General features: G+C 41.4%; 1 protein-coding gene across 1 annotated transcript in view; it reads left to right on the top strand.

The window, feature by feature from the left end:
• The first annotated feature begins 14,100 nt into the window (after positions 1 to 14,100).
• The window catches only part of LOC139416271 (solute carrier family 23 member 4), a 32,517-nt gene continuing 30,395 nt past the window's right edge, over positions 14,101 to 16,222 (top strand). The window contains exon 1 of the mRNA XM_071164735.1: positions 14,101 to 14,183. The gene's annotated coding sequence lies outside the window, so the exon portion shown is untranslated. The remainder of the gene's footprint in view (positions 14,184 to 16,222) is intronic.

The following is a 16,222-nucleotide window of genomic DNA, read 5'->3' as shown; positions in this document are numbered from 1 at the left end:
GGGTGATGAATAAAGTGAAGTGTTTGATTCTCACTCATGTATATTGTAATATTTAATTGGAAATACTTGTTGAACATTCAATCAATTTCAAATGTGCTCATATAAAAGCTCCTAGATATATTTCATGAGCATGTCACAGGTGTTTGGTGCTAGCGTACCTGTACTCTTCCCTCAGTGAGCTGCAGACGAGAGGCCAGCTTATCCCTTATGTGGACATCAGGATAGTGGGTCTCCAGGAACACCTTCTCCAGCTCCTCCACCTGACTTGGAGGGAAGCTGATCCTGGTCTGCCTTCTCCTCCTCTGCACTGTGCACACCAAACACAAGCAAAAGTGTCTTTATTATCATCATCATGACTTTCATCAGCATTATCATCATCTGTCTTCGAAAATCATCACGATTATCATGAAAAGCTGCCTTTTTTTTGTAATGTCGTTCATCCTCAGATATAATTCCCCTTGCTTGATTACAGCAATATTGACTGTGTGATTTGTGGTAAATCTCACCATGAGGGTGGCAGCTGTTCCTCTCCCACTGGACTCTTCCTTGGTCCTGGCCCTCCTCTCGACCTGCTCTCTCCTGAAGACCACTATCCTTACTGTGGATGCTGGAGTCCCCACTGTGGTCTGGGGAGATGCGGTCAATGTGACACTCTCTAGGGGGTAGTTTTGTGACTCTTGTGTTTTGGTCAGATGAAGTGTGGTCACCTTTCCAGTCAGTGACGATGTGCACATGCTGTGGCAGCACCCTGTTATGACCAGTTCCTTCTGTGGACAGAAAAAGGCACGATATTGATTATCTTTGTCCTTAAAATATCTCCAAGAACTATTAGCCGAACTCAGATTATGTTACTGTAAAAGATGATACACAAAAATGCAACTGTACACACATTACACTTTCGCGGAGTTGAGACAGCATTAGCCGTTTGCCATCCAACCCCTTTGCCTCATTGGAATGTGTACTCCCTAAAAGGGGCCCACCCATCATAGTAACGTAAGTCAAAGTCAATTGAACACACACATTACCTGTATATACCTGCTGGTTTGGGTTTTCTTCATTTTGTCTGTTAACAGACCATCCACCTAGCCCCTCTCGCCTCTCTTCTCCCACTCTGGTTGGTTTTCTCAGGATCTCCTCACTTGGTGTCCTCAGGATCTCCTTGATTGGTGTCCTCAGGATCTCCTCGATTGGTGTCCTCAGGATCTCCTCGATGGAGTGGGACAGTTTTTTGGGAGGGCTTGGGGCCTCCTCACTCGTGGTAATGTCCACTCCCCTAGCCAAGGTGAGCTGTCTATGTGAGCTGTCCTCTCTGCACCGTTTCTTTGGTCCATGCACCGTCACTTGCATAGTAGTCATGCTTCCCTTTTTTTAAACCCTTTGCACTTACAGGCTCCTGTTGTATGTTCGTGCCCTATTCCTCTCTTCAAAGCACCTAACTCCCTCTTTCTCTTCCTCCTTCGCTCTTTCCTTCTTTCTGTCAGGTAAAGGGAGTAAGCTAGTTGTCCTCCTCCTTTGTTCCTCGTCAAGCAGATTGTGTTTGGCCAGCATCATATGATCATTAAGAGGAGGAGTAAAGTTTACTGTGTAATGATGCCTTTCTTGGTAATCCACGAACACTAATCAGTGTCCATGTTTCACTGAGCTGAGATATCCCAGCTACAATTTACCTTGTGACACCTTTTATATTTGACTACTTATTGTATGTTTTACTGCCCGCACAGTATGAACAGTTTTGAACTGACATACCAATAATTTGATACCGTTATCTAAATTTGGAATACTATCTGTATCTGAAGGAATATTTGATCATTAATGGTTGCATATTTATAATAAACGCAATCAATGTAATGTTTTGAAACCTGAGTAAAGAACATCTTGTGTTAGTACATATCATGTTGCAAGTATCACTGCTCCTCCTTGTCTACAGGTTTATTGTCTACATATCTTTATCTTTACTACTCTGGCCTCCACATGAACTCTCATACACAAACTTGCCCCACCTTTCAGGGACATTAGCAGATGCTGTTCGTGAGGGACTCCTTGTGTTAGTACAGAACACACTAGAGGTTTGAGTTTGTCTTTCTCTAGTGGTGGACAAAGGTACGGCAGACAAATTATATTTCTATTCTTCTGGAGGAAACTTTGGATTGGGTGCAGTGGATTCACAGTCCACATCAACATAATAATTCAGTTTGTGAAATATCAGAGAGTAACACATAGCAATGACAAACACCTGAATGACCTTTTTGTCCCCAGATTTCCTTTGCAACAGTTTGCAATTTCATACAGTAACAGAGGACCTTTTGTGTTTTCATACTTTAGGTCATACATAATACTGAAAGCATCTGAGATTATACTTTACCATACTAGAGCAGTGAGCAGGAGGAAGAAAGGCATGCCCACACTTTTTTTGGATGACACATTTTGTGTGTGTGTGTGTGTGTGTCAACTATGCATAAGGAATTTCACAGAATGTGCATCTTATTTGAGTGACCCAGATTGGCTTGTGTGAGTGAGATGTGTCAAATTATTTAAAAGAATGTGTGTCTGTGATCATTAGCGAATTGATGTGCGTATCCTGTGTGTCTGATATCACACCTACATAGTCACCAACATAATCTAGACGTGCTATGAAAAGTCACTTGACTCTTTATAGCAGGGCTATCTGGGACTGCCTCCTGGAAGAATTCAGGTGAGTGATGGACACGAGGCCCAGGAGGGGATCTGCAGCTCGCCGCCGTGTACCAGAGGAGAAGTCTGCTGCTCTGCAGGATGTTTCAAGAATAGGGTCCAACAACACAGCAAGAGAGGCAATCTGTGTGCGGGAGATCTTCACCTCCTACTTCTTCGAAGAGGGTGCTGTTCCCTGGCAACACCATAGACTACACTACGCACAACCAAAGGCTCTTTTAAGAGCCATTCACATTGCAATGAGAGTATTCTTCCCTTTACTTAGCTATGTCAACTGCAGTTATTCAATTCACATTTTTTTTCTACTTCTCAGCTGAGGGTGCTGTTTAGGTAAGGGTGGGATGTCTGTACAAAAACAAAACAGGCTATTTTAAATCAACAACATTGAAAAAATACAGAACAATTAGACACCCTATAAGCCACACCTACACATTCATGTATCAATCTGATTGATGTATTGTGTTGTTCAGTAAGCAGGCTCAGGTGTATAATTGTGGCTCCTTCCACTTTCAAAGAGTAGGCAAGAGGGTCAACCATGGAGAACAGTAAGACACTTCATTATTTCCATAACTACGCTATATTGTTTGTCCTCGTGTGTCCATTCATTTTTTCAGCATAAAGTACTCTGCAGCCACTTAGTGTAGTGTGCACACGAGGTGAGAACACACAATCAGATGAACTCTGTCTCTTTAACTACCTTATTTTCTCCATATAACGGTCTCTCTCCTTCACTTCATCCGTATCTCTTCTCCCTAAATGCTCTAGGTTATATCAGCTGTGTCAGTGAACCCCTCCAAATGAAAATCAAATCAAACATATTTACATAGCTCTTCTTACATCAGCTGAACTGGCTACATAGAGGGCACAGCATGATCAGAGGTGAGAGGTCACTTGATCAGGTCATCAGAAAGTATTATTAAAGAGATGCTTTACATTGAAATATAGATAGAGATGCAGTAGTCCCAGAGTTAATGATCCAAGGTCAGTTTTGCATTTCACCTCCTGATTATTATGATGACCTACAATGTTAGAATAAAAACACAAGGCTTAAACATGCTCTCTCCCCACCTGTCTCTCGTCTGCAGATATGTTTTGATGTGAGAGGCGATGCCAACCCCCAGTCCCATCATTTCCACCTCACCCGCTTTTAAGATAGCCCGAATGTTATCTAGAGACACTATTATGTAATTGTGATGAACTGAGAGAATATTTGGGTTGCACTGTGATTCATTAATCATATACTGCCTTGAAGTACAGATTGAACTTGTATTTATAATATTTATAATGCTTGTATTTATAACACTTGGATAATGAACTTCTTTCAATAAAGCTTTTCACATTCCCTACAGCTTGAAATGTAGTCTCTCATTTGATTAAATACTACACCTATCCGGTATATCAGATCAATGCAGATGAAGGGCATTAGATATTGAGATGAAACCGTTTTTGAGTATTTACATGATGCATATGAAGTGTAGTGTACTGTTTTTAAAATGATATATGAATTACAAATCAGCCTAACTAGTTTAATCCTGTTTACAGTCTATTAGTTACAATGTGTAACCATTGATGTTCCAGGACCAAGATTGGTAAACACTGTTGAAGTGTAATTGTAAAACATACATACAGACACAGCATCATACAAAGACTGGAATGTGATACTCCTGGTGGTATTGGATATGACTGAAAAGTAATCTTAAAGACATTCATACCTGAACTGCACCTTTATTTGCCAAGGTAGAGTACATGATCAATAAATATATTAAATGTACAGGCTACCATGTGGGGATCTCATGCATGGTAATAACTACATGTATGTATGTATGATTTGCATCCTTGGCACACAGTTATATTATATTCTACTCAATCCATAGGCTTCATTAATGTCATTCAGACTTTTGAAGTTGATACAACTGGCTATGATCTCTGAGTTTCATATCGGTTCTGAACTAATATGTATACCAAACATTTGGGTCCATACACAGACCTGCTAGATAGCTAGTTAGACATCCATAGGCAAACGGGGATTGTTATCCTCCACCGCACAATAAGCAAGAACATAGCTAGCTACATTATTTTATCTATCTGCATTGCATGGCAAATATCAGCAAGAGAAGCTTACAAAATTGTAGATTCAGTTTGCAGTAAACGCTTTAGCTAGCTAGATTCTTTGCATCCACTGTTTCACAAGACGACAACCTGGTTTGCTGGTTGTTTCAGCCGTCCCTAAAACATTAAACAACCAGAATTACAATTTCATACTCGTCATGTCACAACACCCATAAAGCTAGCCATCTAGCTTGCTAAATCGTGATTTTCGTAAATGAACTTTATGATAAATATGCATAATCATTTGTTTCTACATTAACTAACATATTCCCGTCAACTGTAAATGTTTTGCATGATTTGTTATGACGTTATATTCACTGACATTTGCTTACATCATAGTATTTTTGACAGTCACCTTTGCTGAAGAAAGTCTCCAGCCTTGGGTCAAATTCGTCATAGTAACCACTTGATATGATTGGTCATCTCCCAGTGGTCGCCGCTGGTGATTGGCATAAAGTTGGGAAAAGTTTCTTTTTCACCGCCTCCCACGCCACCTTCGCACCGCCCAACGGTTCCCCGCCCTCTCCGCTTCTCACCGCTTTCCTTCCATTGAAATGAATGGGAAGCAGTGTTTCACCGCACGGCAACCTGTGCTACTGTATCATGAGGGTTCAAAGCACTGCATCTCAGGAAGAAAAAGAAGTGTCACTACAGTCCCTGGTTCGAATGCAGGCTGTATCACATCCAGACATGATTGGGAGTCCCATAGGGCGGCATACAATTGGCCCAGCGTCGTCCGGGTAGGCCGTCATTGTAAATAAGAATTTGTTCTTAACTGACTTGCCTAGCAAAATAATAACAATTTCAGCAATCATGTTCCATTAGCTAGTTGATCATCTATATGTTACTAGCTATACATGTAGTTACATTGCATTCGGAAAGTATTCAGACCCATTGACTTTTTCCTAATTTTGTTACATTACAGCCTTGTTCTAAAATTGATTAAATTGTTTTTTTCCCCCTCATCAATCTACACACAATACCCCATAATGACAAATCGAAAACAGGTTTTTAGAAATTTTAGCAAACGTATATATTTTTTTAAATATAATATCACATTTACTTAAGTATTCAGACCCTTTACTCAGTACCTTGCTGAAGCGTCTTCTTGGGTATGATGCTACAAGCTTGGCACATCTGCATTTGGGGAGTTTCTCCCATTCTTCTCTGCAGATCCTCTCAAGCTCCGTCAAGTTGGATGGGGAGCGTCGCTGCACAGCTATTTTCAGGTCTTTCCTGAGATGTTTGATCAGGTTCAAGTCCGTGCTCTGGCTGGGCCACTCAAGGAAATTCAGAGACTTGTCCATAAGCCACTCCTGTGTTGTCTTGGCTGTGTGCTTAGGGTCATTGTCCTGTTGGAAGGTGAACCTTCGCCCCCAGTCTGAGGTCCTGAGCACTTTGGAGCAGATTTTCATCAAGGATCTCTCTGTACTTTGCTCCTTTCATCTTTTCCTCGATCCTGACTATTCTCCTTCAATGCTGTAGAATTTTTTTGGTACCCTTCCCCAGATCTGTGCCTCGACACACATCCTGTCTCGGAGCGCTATGGACAATTCCTTCGACCTCATGGCTTGGTTTTTTCTCTGACATGCACTGTCAACTGTGGGACCTTTTAATATAGGCAGGTGTGTGCCTTTTCAAATCATGTCCAATAAATTGAATTTACCCCAGGTGGACTCCAATCAAGTTGTAGAAACATCAAGGAGGATCAATGGAAACAGGATGCACTTCAGCTCAATTTTTAGTCTCATAGTAAAGGGTCTGAATACTTATTTAAATAAGGTATCCGCTTTTTATTTTTAATACATTTTCAGAAATGTCTAAAAACCTGTTTTTGTTTTGTCATTATGGGGTATTGTGTGTAGATTGATGAGGAAAAAATAAATGTGGAAAACAAAACGTGGAAAAAGGGAAGGGGTCTGAATACTTTCCGAATGCACTGTATATTTGCATTTATTTCTGTTATCAATCAAGGTGAGACTGAACATCGACAAGTCACAGGGGAAACAGAAGAAGAGATACCGGAGGAGAATCAAGAAGGGGATCAAATTCTTCGATATCCGGGGAAATGACTTGGTTTGGAAGAAAGACAAAAGGAAGGCGAGACAGGGAAACCCTGCTGTTCTTTCACTCCTAGCTGGGGTCACCATCTGTTAAGATGAAGTTAAAAATCTCAGATAATAGATATTTGCATTTGCACACAAAATAACCTGAAGCTAGATTTTGTTTCCCCTAACACTGATATTTTTCTCTTTGTCTTCCTAGAGTCGGAGCAGTTGGACGGTCGACCACTGAAAGCCCTGACGCCCTACACTTCGGTGAAGCCCAGTAGATAAAGTATGTTAAGCTTTGGTTGACATTTGAGAAAGCAAAAAAATGGTAGTTATGCTGAGCTTATAAAAATATACCTCTTCAATTTACCTCTCCAAATGACTTTAGGACCATTGACCGTTCGAGCCACCCAGGAGGTGTCCCATCCACCAGAGCCAGTGAGTTCAGAGCAGTCTGATTCTCTGTGTCGGAGTGGGACCAGCTTGAGTTACTTTATACCTTCAAAAACGGTTGAAAAGTGCTTATCTGCCATTGATAACACTGCACTAATCCATCAAATTTTCTCACAGTAAAGTGCAACCTTTTTTTACATCTTGTTTCCTACCCTGTTGCCTTTAACTCTGCTCCTGTTCTCCAGGACCTAGGGGGTTCTGCCTAACACCCAGACATGGATCCACCTGATGTCCTCCATTACCAACCACCCTCCAACTTTTCATTACATCATCGACAACACAAGAGGTTGGTGGTACCTTAATTGGGGAGGGCGGACTCATGGCAATGCCTGGAGTGGATTTGTATCAAAAAGTATGCCATTCCATTTGCGCCGTTCCAGCCATTATTATGAGCCGTCCTTCCCTCAGCAGCTTCCACTGAATTCTACAGCTACTGTTATTGTCATGTTGTCACTAACTGCAAAGAAAGTTGTCTTGCTCTATCATACTGGACACATAATATGTGAGATATACAGATGAACTAAAAACATTAGCACTGCAAACACTCAGAACAAAGAGACTCCACGCTGTGCCTGGACTTTGCAGTCTCCCTCTTCAAATTCCCCTTCCGAGACTGTCTGCTTGTTTTCTGAACAAGTGACAGAAGGAACCTCCCACCCACTTCCTCTATTTCACACAACAGAATTCAGTATTTCAGTCTATGATTGCTTTGTGAGTGTACAAATAATATGTGGCAATGAATGTATGACACAACTGTACTAAAAAAAAAATAAGTTTATATATTAAAATCTTAAATATTGCCAGGTTGGTTTTAACAGCTGTTTCACAAGGTGTACATTGTTGTAAATTATAAGGTGTGTCTTGACTGGCCTGTGAGGATCCGGTTACAGTGGATCACTGTTCTACAGAGATCTCTCCAGATGAAAAATAATGTTTTGGTGACTATAAGACTAAGATTTTAGTTGTCTAAGAGATCGTAGTAAATCCTAATACCGTGCCTTGTAACTAGCTACGCCCCAGGGAACCCAGAGTGTGTCATAAAGACATAAATGCTCTTTCTACTCTGGGGTATAAAACATGTGAGTTAAGAATTTACATACTAGACTAAGTTGACCACGCGCTGCAGCCGAAACGCAACACGAGGTTGAAGACAAATAAAATCTCTGAACAATCAAGTATATGGTGGAGTAGCTATTCTAAGTACTGTACCTAGGAAGGTGAATTTAAACATTAAATATTGTTTTAAAGTCATCGGTGGTCTACACGGCCCTCCTACCCACGCTTGGAGCGTCAACACTGCTGATTAGCCTCCTCAGAAGCTCACTCTCACAGAACGAGTGCAAGGAAGCAGACAACTAAGAGAAAGGATATTGTGACATTGTGTGGATAATCGGAGACTTTACACCCGGTAACGAAGGAGACGGCCATAGAAAGAACAAGGCGTCTGCCAAACCTTTCCCACGAAGCAGAACTCCGCCCATGAAGAGATATTCAACGGAGACCTTCAACACGTAAGTACATGCATTGCACTTTTTACCCATAAGAGGTTAAAAAAATGAATCATAATAGAAGACTACTGAAATAATATTATTTCAGTGTAGATAAAGGAAGGGTAGCTTACAACATGCCATCCAGACAAGCCAGTGTAGGAATCAAGCGGACTTGCATATGAATGGAGTGGAAATTAGCTGGCTTTGATCTGTAAGGTAAGTAACTTTAATGTGCCAAGCAGACTACACATTTTCTTTGCTATTTCCCGAGAAGTAGCACATTTTAAGACATGGATTTCATGTTGTTGTAATGTTAACAAGGTTAAGGCAGTTACTGTACATACAATTTAAAATATTAACATGACATTAGATTATGACACGCTTCTATCACATATCTACAATACGAAATCCGTGTGTACTTGTGTTTAGAGTGCATGTCTTATGATGTGTATGTGTGTCTGTGCATGTGTGTGTGTGTCTCTTCACAGTCCCCGCTGTCCCATAAGGCATAATTTTATCTGTTTTTAAATCTGATTTTACCACTTGTGTCAGTTGCCTGATGTGGAATAGAGTTCCATGTAGTCGTGGCTCTTTGTAGTACTGTGCGCCTCCCATAGTCTGTTCTTGGAGATTGTGAAGAGCCCTCTGGTGGCATGTCTTGTGGGGTATGCATGGTTTTCCAAGCTGTGTGCTAGTAGTTTAAAACAGACACCTCTGTGAATTCAGCAAGTCAACACTTCTTACAAATTGTAGTGATGAAGTCACTCTCCTCCACTTTGAGCCATGAGAAATGTAATATTATTAATGTTAGCACTCTGTGTACATTTAAGGGCCAGCCGTGCTGCCCTTTTCTGAGCCAATTCTAATTTTCCGAGGTCCCTCTTTGTGGCTGTAACGGTTTTCCTCCTCTTCTGAGGAGGAGTAGGAAAGATCGGACCACTGCGCAGCGTGGTAAGTGTCCATATTTTAATGAAATACCCAAACACTGAATTCAAAAGAACAAGAGAAATAAATTAAAACCGAAACAGTTTTGTATGGTAAAACACAGAAAACAACTACACACAACCCATAGTGGGAAAACAGGCTGCCTAAGTATGGTTCTCAATCAGAGACAACGATCGACAGCTGCCTCTGATTGGGAACCATACCAGGCCAAACACAGAAATACAAAACCTAGAATACACAACATAGAATGCCCACCCCAACTCACGCCCTGACCAAACTAAAACAGAGACATAAAAAAGGAACTATGGTCAGGACGTGTGGCACCTGACCACACGACTGAACAGTAGTCCAGGTGTGACAAAACAAGGGCCTGTAGGACCTGCCTTGTTGATAGTGTTGCTAAAAAGGCAGAGCAGCGCTTTATTATGGACAGACTTCTCCCCATCTTAGCTACTGTTAAATCAACATGTTCTGACCATGACAGTTTACAATCCAGGGTTAATCCAAGCAGTTTGAGTAAAGTCTGGTTTTACTCAAAGCCAGTGGAATGTCATTAGTAAACATTGAAAAAAGTAAGAGGTCTATACAGCTGACCTGGGGAATTCCTGATTCTACCTGTATTATGTTGGAGAGGGTTCCATTAAATAACACCCTCTGTGTTCTGTTATGCAACTCTTTATCCACAATATAGCAAAGTAAAGCCATAACACATATGTTTTTCCATCAGCAGACTATGATCGATAATGTCAAAAACAGCACTTAAGTCTAACAAAACAGCTCCCACAATCTTTTATCATCAATTTCTCTCAGCCAATCATCAGTCATTTGTGTAAGCGCTGTGCTTGTTGAATGTCCTTTCCTATAAGTGTGCTGAAAGTCTGTTGTCAATTTGTATCTGCATTGTATCTGGTCAAACACACTTTTTTTTCTTAAAGTTTACTAAGGGTTGGTAACAGGCTGATTGGTCGGCTATTTGAGCCAGTTAAGGGGGCTTTACTATTCTTGGGTAGCATAATTACTTTTGCTTCCCTCCAGGCCCGAGGGCACACACTTTCTAGTAGGCTTAGATCGAAGATATGGCAAATAGGAGTTGCAATATTGTCCGTTATTATCCTCAGTAATTTGGCAACCAATTTGACAGACCCCGGTGGCTTGTCATTGCTGATAGACAATAATCATTTTTTCACTTTTTCCACACTCACTTTACGGAATTCGGAATTGCAATGCTTGTCTTTCATAATTTGATCAGTTATACTTGGATGTGTAGTGTCAGCGTTTGTTGCTGGCATGTCATTCCTAAGTTTGTGTCACGCCCTGACCTTAGTCATCTGTTTTCTTTATTATTTTGGTTAGGTCAGGGTGTGACTAGGGTGGGTATGCTAGTTTTTGTATTGTTTAGGGGTTTTGTATGTCTAGGGGTTGTGTAGGTCTAGGTTGTATGTATGTCTATGGTGGCCTGATATGGTTCCCAATCAGAGGCAGCTGTTTATTGTTGTCTCTGATTGGGTATCATATTTAGGTAGCCATTTTCCCTTTTGTGTTCGTGGGTTCTTGTTCTATGTTTAGTTGCCTGTCTGCACTACTCATATTAGCATCACGGTTCATTTTGTTGTTTTGTTGTTTGTTTGTTTGTTATTTTGTTCAGTGTTCATTCTAAAATAAAGAAGAATGTACGCATACCACGCTGCACCTTGGTTTCCTCCTTACGACGGAGGCGACAGTTTGATAATCTTGCCAATCAAAACATTATTAAAGTAATTGGCAATATCAGTGGGTTTTGTGACGAATGAGCCATCTGACTCAATGAATGATGGAGCTGAGTTTGCCTTGTTGCCCAAATGTTCATTTAAGGTGCTCCAAAGCTTTTTACATTCATTCTATATTTAAGTTGTCTTTGTTTCATAGTTTCTTCTTTTTATTTATTTCTCAATTTGCAGTACATTTGCCAATCGGTTGTCAAGCCAGACTTATTTGCCATTCCTTTTGTCTCATCCCACTCAACCATACCATTTTTAAATTCCTTATCAATCCATGGGATTTAACAGTTTTACAGTCATTTTCTTAATGGATACATGCTCATTAGCAACTGCAAGGAATTGCATAAATGTGTGAAGTGCAGGAATCACAATAAACGTATATTATGACCTCTTATTCATTATATTGGGCCCAGCCTTTGGAACTTTGGTTTTCCTAGATGTGGCTACTATATTGTGATGACTACATCCGATGGATTTGGATACTGTTTTAAAGCAAATGTCTGCAGCGTTAGTAAAGATGAGATCAATAAATGTTGATGAATTCATTCCTGTGCTGTTTTTAACTACCCTGGTAGGTTGACTGATAACCTGAACCAGGTTTCAGGCACTAGTTAAAGTTTTAAGCTTTTTCTTGAGTGAGGAGCTTGATGAAAGCCAGTCAAATCATCCAGAAAATATACCTCTGTTGATATCAAATACATTATGAAGCATTTCACACATCTTATCCAGATACTGACTGTTAGCACTTGGTTGTCTATAGCAGCTTCCAACAAGAATGGGCCTTATGTGAGGCAGATTAACCTAAAGCCATAATACTTCAGCAGTATTTAATGTGATATCCTCTCTAAGCTTTATAGGAATGTGGTTCTGAATGTAAACAGAAACACCTTTTTGTATTTTCTGTAGATGATATAACCATGTATTGCTACCACTGTATCATCAAAGGTATTATCTAAGTAAGTTTCAGAGATTTTCAGAATAGGAATCTGTTACTTTCAAATTGATTTCATTAACCTTGTTTCTTAAGATGCATATGTTAACTTGGTCTATTTTTTCACACTTTTCTGGGATGCTTGATTGTTTTCATTGCTTTACTGGGAAGCTTAGAAGAAGTAGACATGCTCATGTTTTTTAATATAGTGCAGTGTGAGCTGCACACTGTGGACTTCCTACTAGGGCACACCACCTCAGTGCTAACAGTATAACTCTTGCTCATATGCACATGATAACTGCATACAATAGCTGTAGGATCAGCAGAGACATTCAGGGCAGTTAGAGGGACATCAATTAGGTTACTTACATTGTGTCTACCAACGCACCTGGGATAATGTACATTCGTTGAAGCATTATGACAACTTAGCGACACAATGGTAGGGATTCACTGAGCTGGGTTTGGGTCATTGATGAGTCATTGTCTCAAAGCAGCCTTATAATGCTATGAAGGGATCCAGGAACCCAAATTATTTGGGTGGATACCATACTCCTTATAAAACAAGCTTTGTTTCCAGAAGGTATCAAAATGGTCAATAAATGTTACATCCACAGAGCTGCAATAGTCACGTAGCCAGTTATGGAGGGCTAAAAGTTTGCTGAAACGTTCATTGCCACGATTTAGGGAGGGCACAGGGCCATATATTATGGGGTGTTTGTTGGTGTCAAGTAGAGACCAACTCAATTCTTTAAAATCCATCTTCAGCTGTTCTGAGCTGTCCTTCATAATGTCATTGAATCCCACATGAACTATGATAGACTCAATTTCTTGATGCAGGTTTAAAATGTTTGGGAGCAGCTTATTGATTTCCTATACTCATGCTCCTGTATAGCACAACGGTTTTGCTCGACGGACTGAGACCTTTCTCACCATTGAACTACCCAATACAACTGCCGGAGAAATTTGTGGAACCTTTCACAGGCCCTTGAGAAGCATGATAGCATACACTTGCAGCTCCCGGCAATAGGTCCAGACCTCCCACGGTAGGCAGATCCAGAGAGAGGAAAAGGTGCTGGACTCGACAACGAATCCGCTGCTGGAGTCAGCGTGGTTGGAGTCAGCACAGCAGTCACAGACACGGGCAGTCCCAGCGATGAAGGCGTAGGTAGATCAAGCACCAGGGCAGCAAAACTATTCCTCATGTCAATCTGCGCCGTACCTCTCACCAAAATCCAAGCGGGCTTCCCTTGACACTTTTTGGGTGCGTCAGGACCATTCACAGTTGAGCTCCCTCAGTTTAGCTCAATACTGATTGGCTAACTACAACATTTAATACAGTTATCATTTGCTACAGTTGAAGTGTTAACAAATTAGATGCACTGAAATGAAAGCAACTTCCGAAAATGAACACTCTGATTATAGTGATATGATTTCTACTCTTGCAAACAATGTAAAGTATGTATAGATAGGTGTAATCTAGAGCCAAGCGTGTTGATTTTTAATCTGAGAGTATCTTGCTATTGACACATGTTGAATTATGCAACAGAACGTGACAACATCAGTTAATGAGGCAGTCTCTCCCCACACACACTCATTCTCTCTCACTTTCTCTCCGTCTTCTGTATGCTCTCTCTTCTTTGCTCCCTTGTTGAGACTATTCACTCATAACCCAGAAGACCCAACATCCTAGCTGAGTCCAGACTGGAGCATGGTGCCAGAGAAGGAAAGCGATGGTCTCAAGAACTACGCATGTGATGTGAGTATGAAAACATTCATTCCACTGCTGGTGTCACAACATCCGCAGAAGTCGGTCCCTCTCCTTGTTCGGGCGGCGTTCGGCGGTCGACGTCACCGGTCTTCTAGCCATCGCCGATCCACCTTTCATTTTCCATTTGTTTTGTCTTGTTTCGCCACACACCTGGTATTCATTCCCTCATTACATGTCGTGTATTTAACCCTCTGTTCCCCCCATGTCTATGTGTGTAATTGTTTATTGTTGAGGTTGGCACGCTTCCGGCTGGCTTATTTTATTACCCGTGCTTTGGGGCAGCCTGTACTTTGTACTTGTGTTGTACTTTGTGCTGCCTCACTGGTTCATTGGGTATTTGTTTTGTGACGCAGTTGCGTTCTGTGCAAATGATTGCCTTATTCACTGAGTCATGACGTTGGCCTGGGGGTAGGTTTATGACAGTCATAAATACCTCTTCCCCCCTTTTTCCTCTCTCTACCCTACTGATGTTACATTTGCAAAACCCTTGGTTAACATAGAGATTCTGGGAACATCAGAAGGTGGGGGGAAATTAACTATATTCTGGTAATCCGACCAATTGAACATATGCGGTGGTACTTAATGAATATGATGTCAGTTCGGTAGTCATCTGAGACATTCTCATCAATGATAAGATGACATAAACTCTACAGTGGAAAGTCTACACATCAGAGTTATCGGATTCACATGAAAATGTGAGATTTGGGTTTTCATAAGATAGAGCTCTGCTCAATCAGTGGCCCTGTGAAGGGACATGGGCTATAAAACTTTTCAAACACGCCCTCCTCTCCCTTCCTATATAAGCCCTTGACGACAATATAACCTCCTGTTCCGAGGAGGTGAGGACGACGGTCCAAAGTCAGAATGGTTCAGATAATAACTACAGAACGAAGCCAACATCAGCGTGAGCTTTGGTTGCGGATGGTAGACACTTTGAACTCTTATTCACTACAGAAGTGATACCTCCTAGCCGTTGAGTTAGCAACAGCCGCTGCAAACGAGGGTTAGGAAGGAACAGACAGAGTATCCTGTCTACCACACAACGTTACTACAACGTATTCAATTTACCAGCAGAGACATTCTTCAAGGGACAAAGGACTCGGTTGGGCAACACGGCCTTCCATCTACCACCAACCTACCGAAGCGCAGCTCAGTAAATATTTATTGCATTTTCCTTTTCCAAATGGGTGGTAGCACAGCTTCTCCCTTTGTTCCTCAGTCTTCCCGCTCTTTCACTCAAACCCAGCCTCTTTTCTTTTGTGTAACCAGCTGTCATATCTGTTCCACCCGCTAGGGACGTTTTCCTTTATGACGTAATTTGTAATCAAGTTATGATTTAATTATGTGTATGCGTAATTCTGTGTGATTAGTTAGGTATTTAGTAAATAAATAATTAAACCCAATTTTGTATTGCTGATTCAACTTGTGAGCCAGGGTTCGTGCAGATAGCCAAGAATTTACACATTTCAGATGAGACTGAATTAAGATGACGATTAATATTGACTGCTATTGATGTAAAATATTACTAGGTCTTTAAGAGTTTATTCGGAAGATAACAGCTCTATAAATATTATTTTGTGGTGCCCGACTCTCTAGTTAATTACATTTACATGATTAGCTCAATCAGGTAATATTAATTACGGAGAAATTATTTTATAGAATAGCATGTCATATCACTTAATCCGGCATAGCCAAAGACACGACAACCGCCTCGGTGCCGCCATGGACAGCGTCATCCAGACGATGGATCACTGGGAGAGACAGAGAGTCCCTCCAGCGCCCTCGCCAGCACCACCGGGGTCTCCACTACTCACCCCCTCCACACCCAGTTCCAGTGGAATTCGTCTCGCACTTCCCAGGGAATACGATGGCACGGCTGCACGCTGCCAGGGTTTCCTGTTACAGCTGGACCTTTACCTGGCAACCGTCCACATGGCTCCTTCGGGCCGTGAGAAGGTTTCCACCCTCGTCTCATGCCTCTCGGGGAAAGCCCTGGAGTGTGCCAACGCCATGTGGGGACCATTTCG

Source organism: Oncorhynchus clarkii, chromosome 1 (genome assembly GCF_045791955.1).
Source record: "Oncorhynchus clarkii lewisi isolate Uvic-CL-2024 chromosome 1, UVic_Ocla_1.0, whole genome shotgun sequence".
In the NCBI taxonomy this organism is placed as follows: domain Eukaryota; kingdom Metazoa; phylum Chordata; class Actinopteri; order Salmoniformes; family Salmonidae; genus Oncorhynchus; species Oncorhynchus clarkii.
Note: the sequence above shows the minus strand (reverse complement) of the source record. Positions and strands in the feature narration are given on the sequence as shown.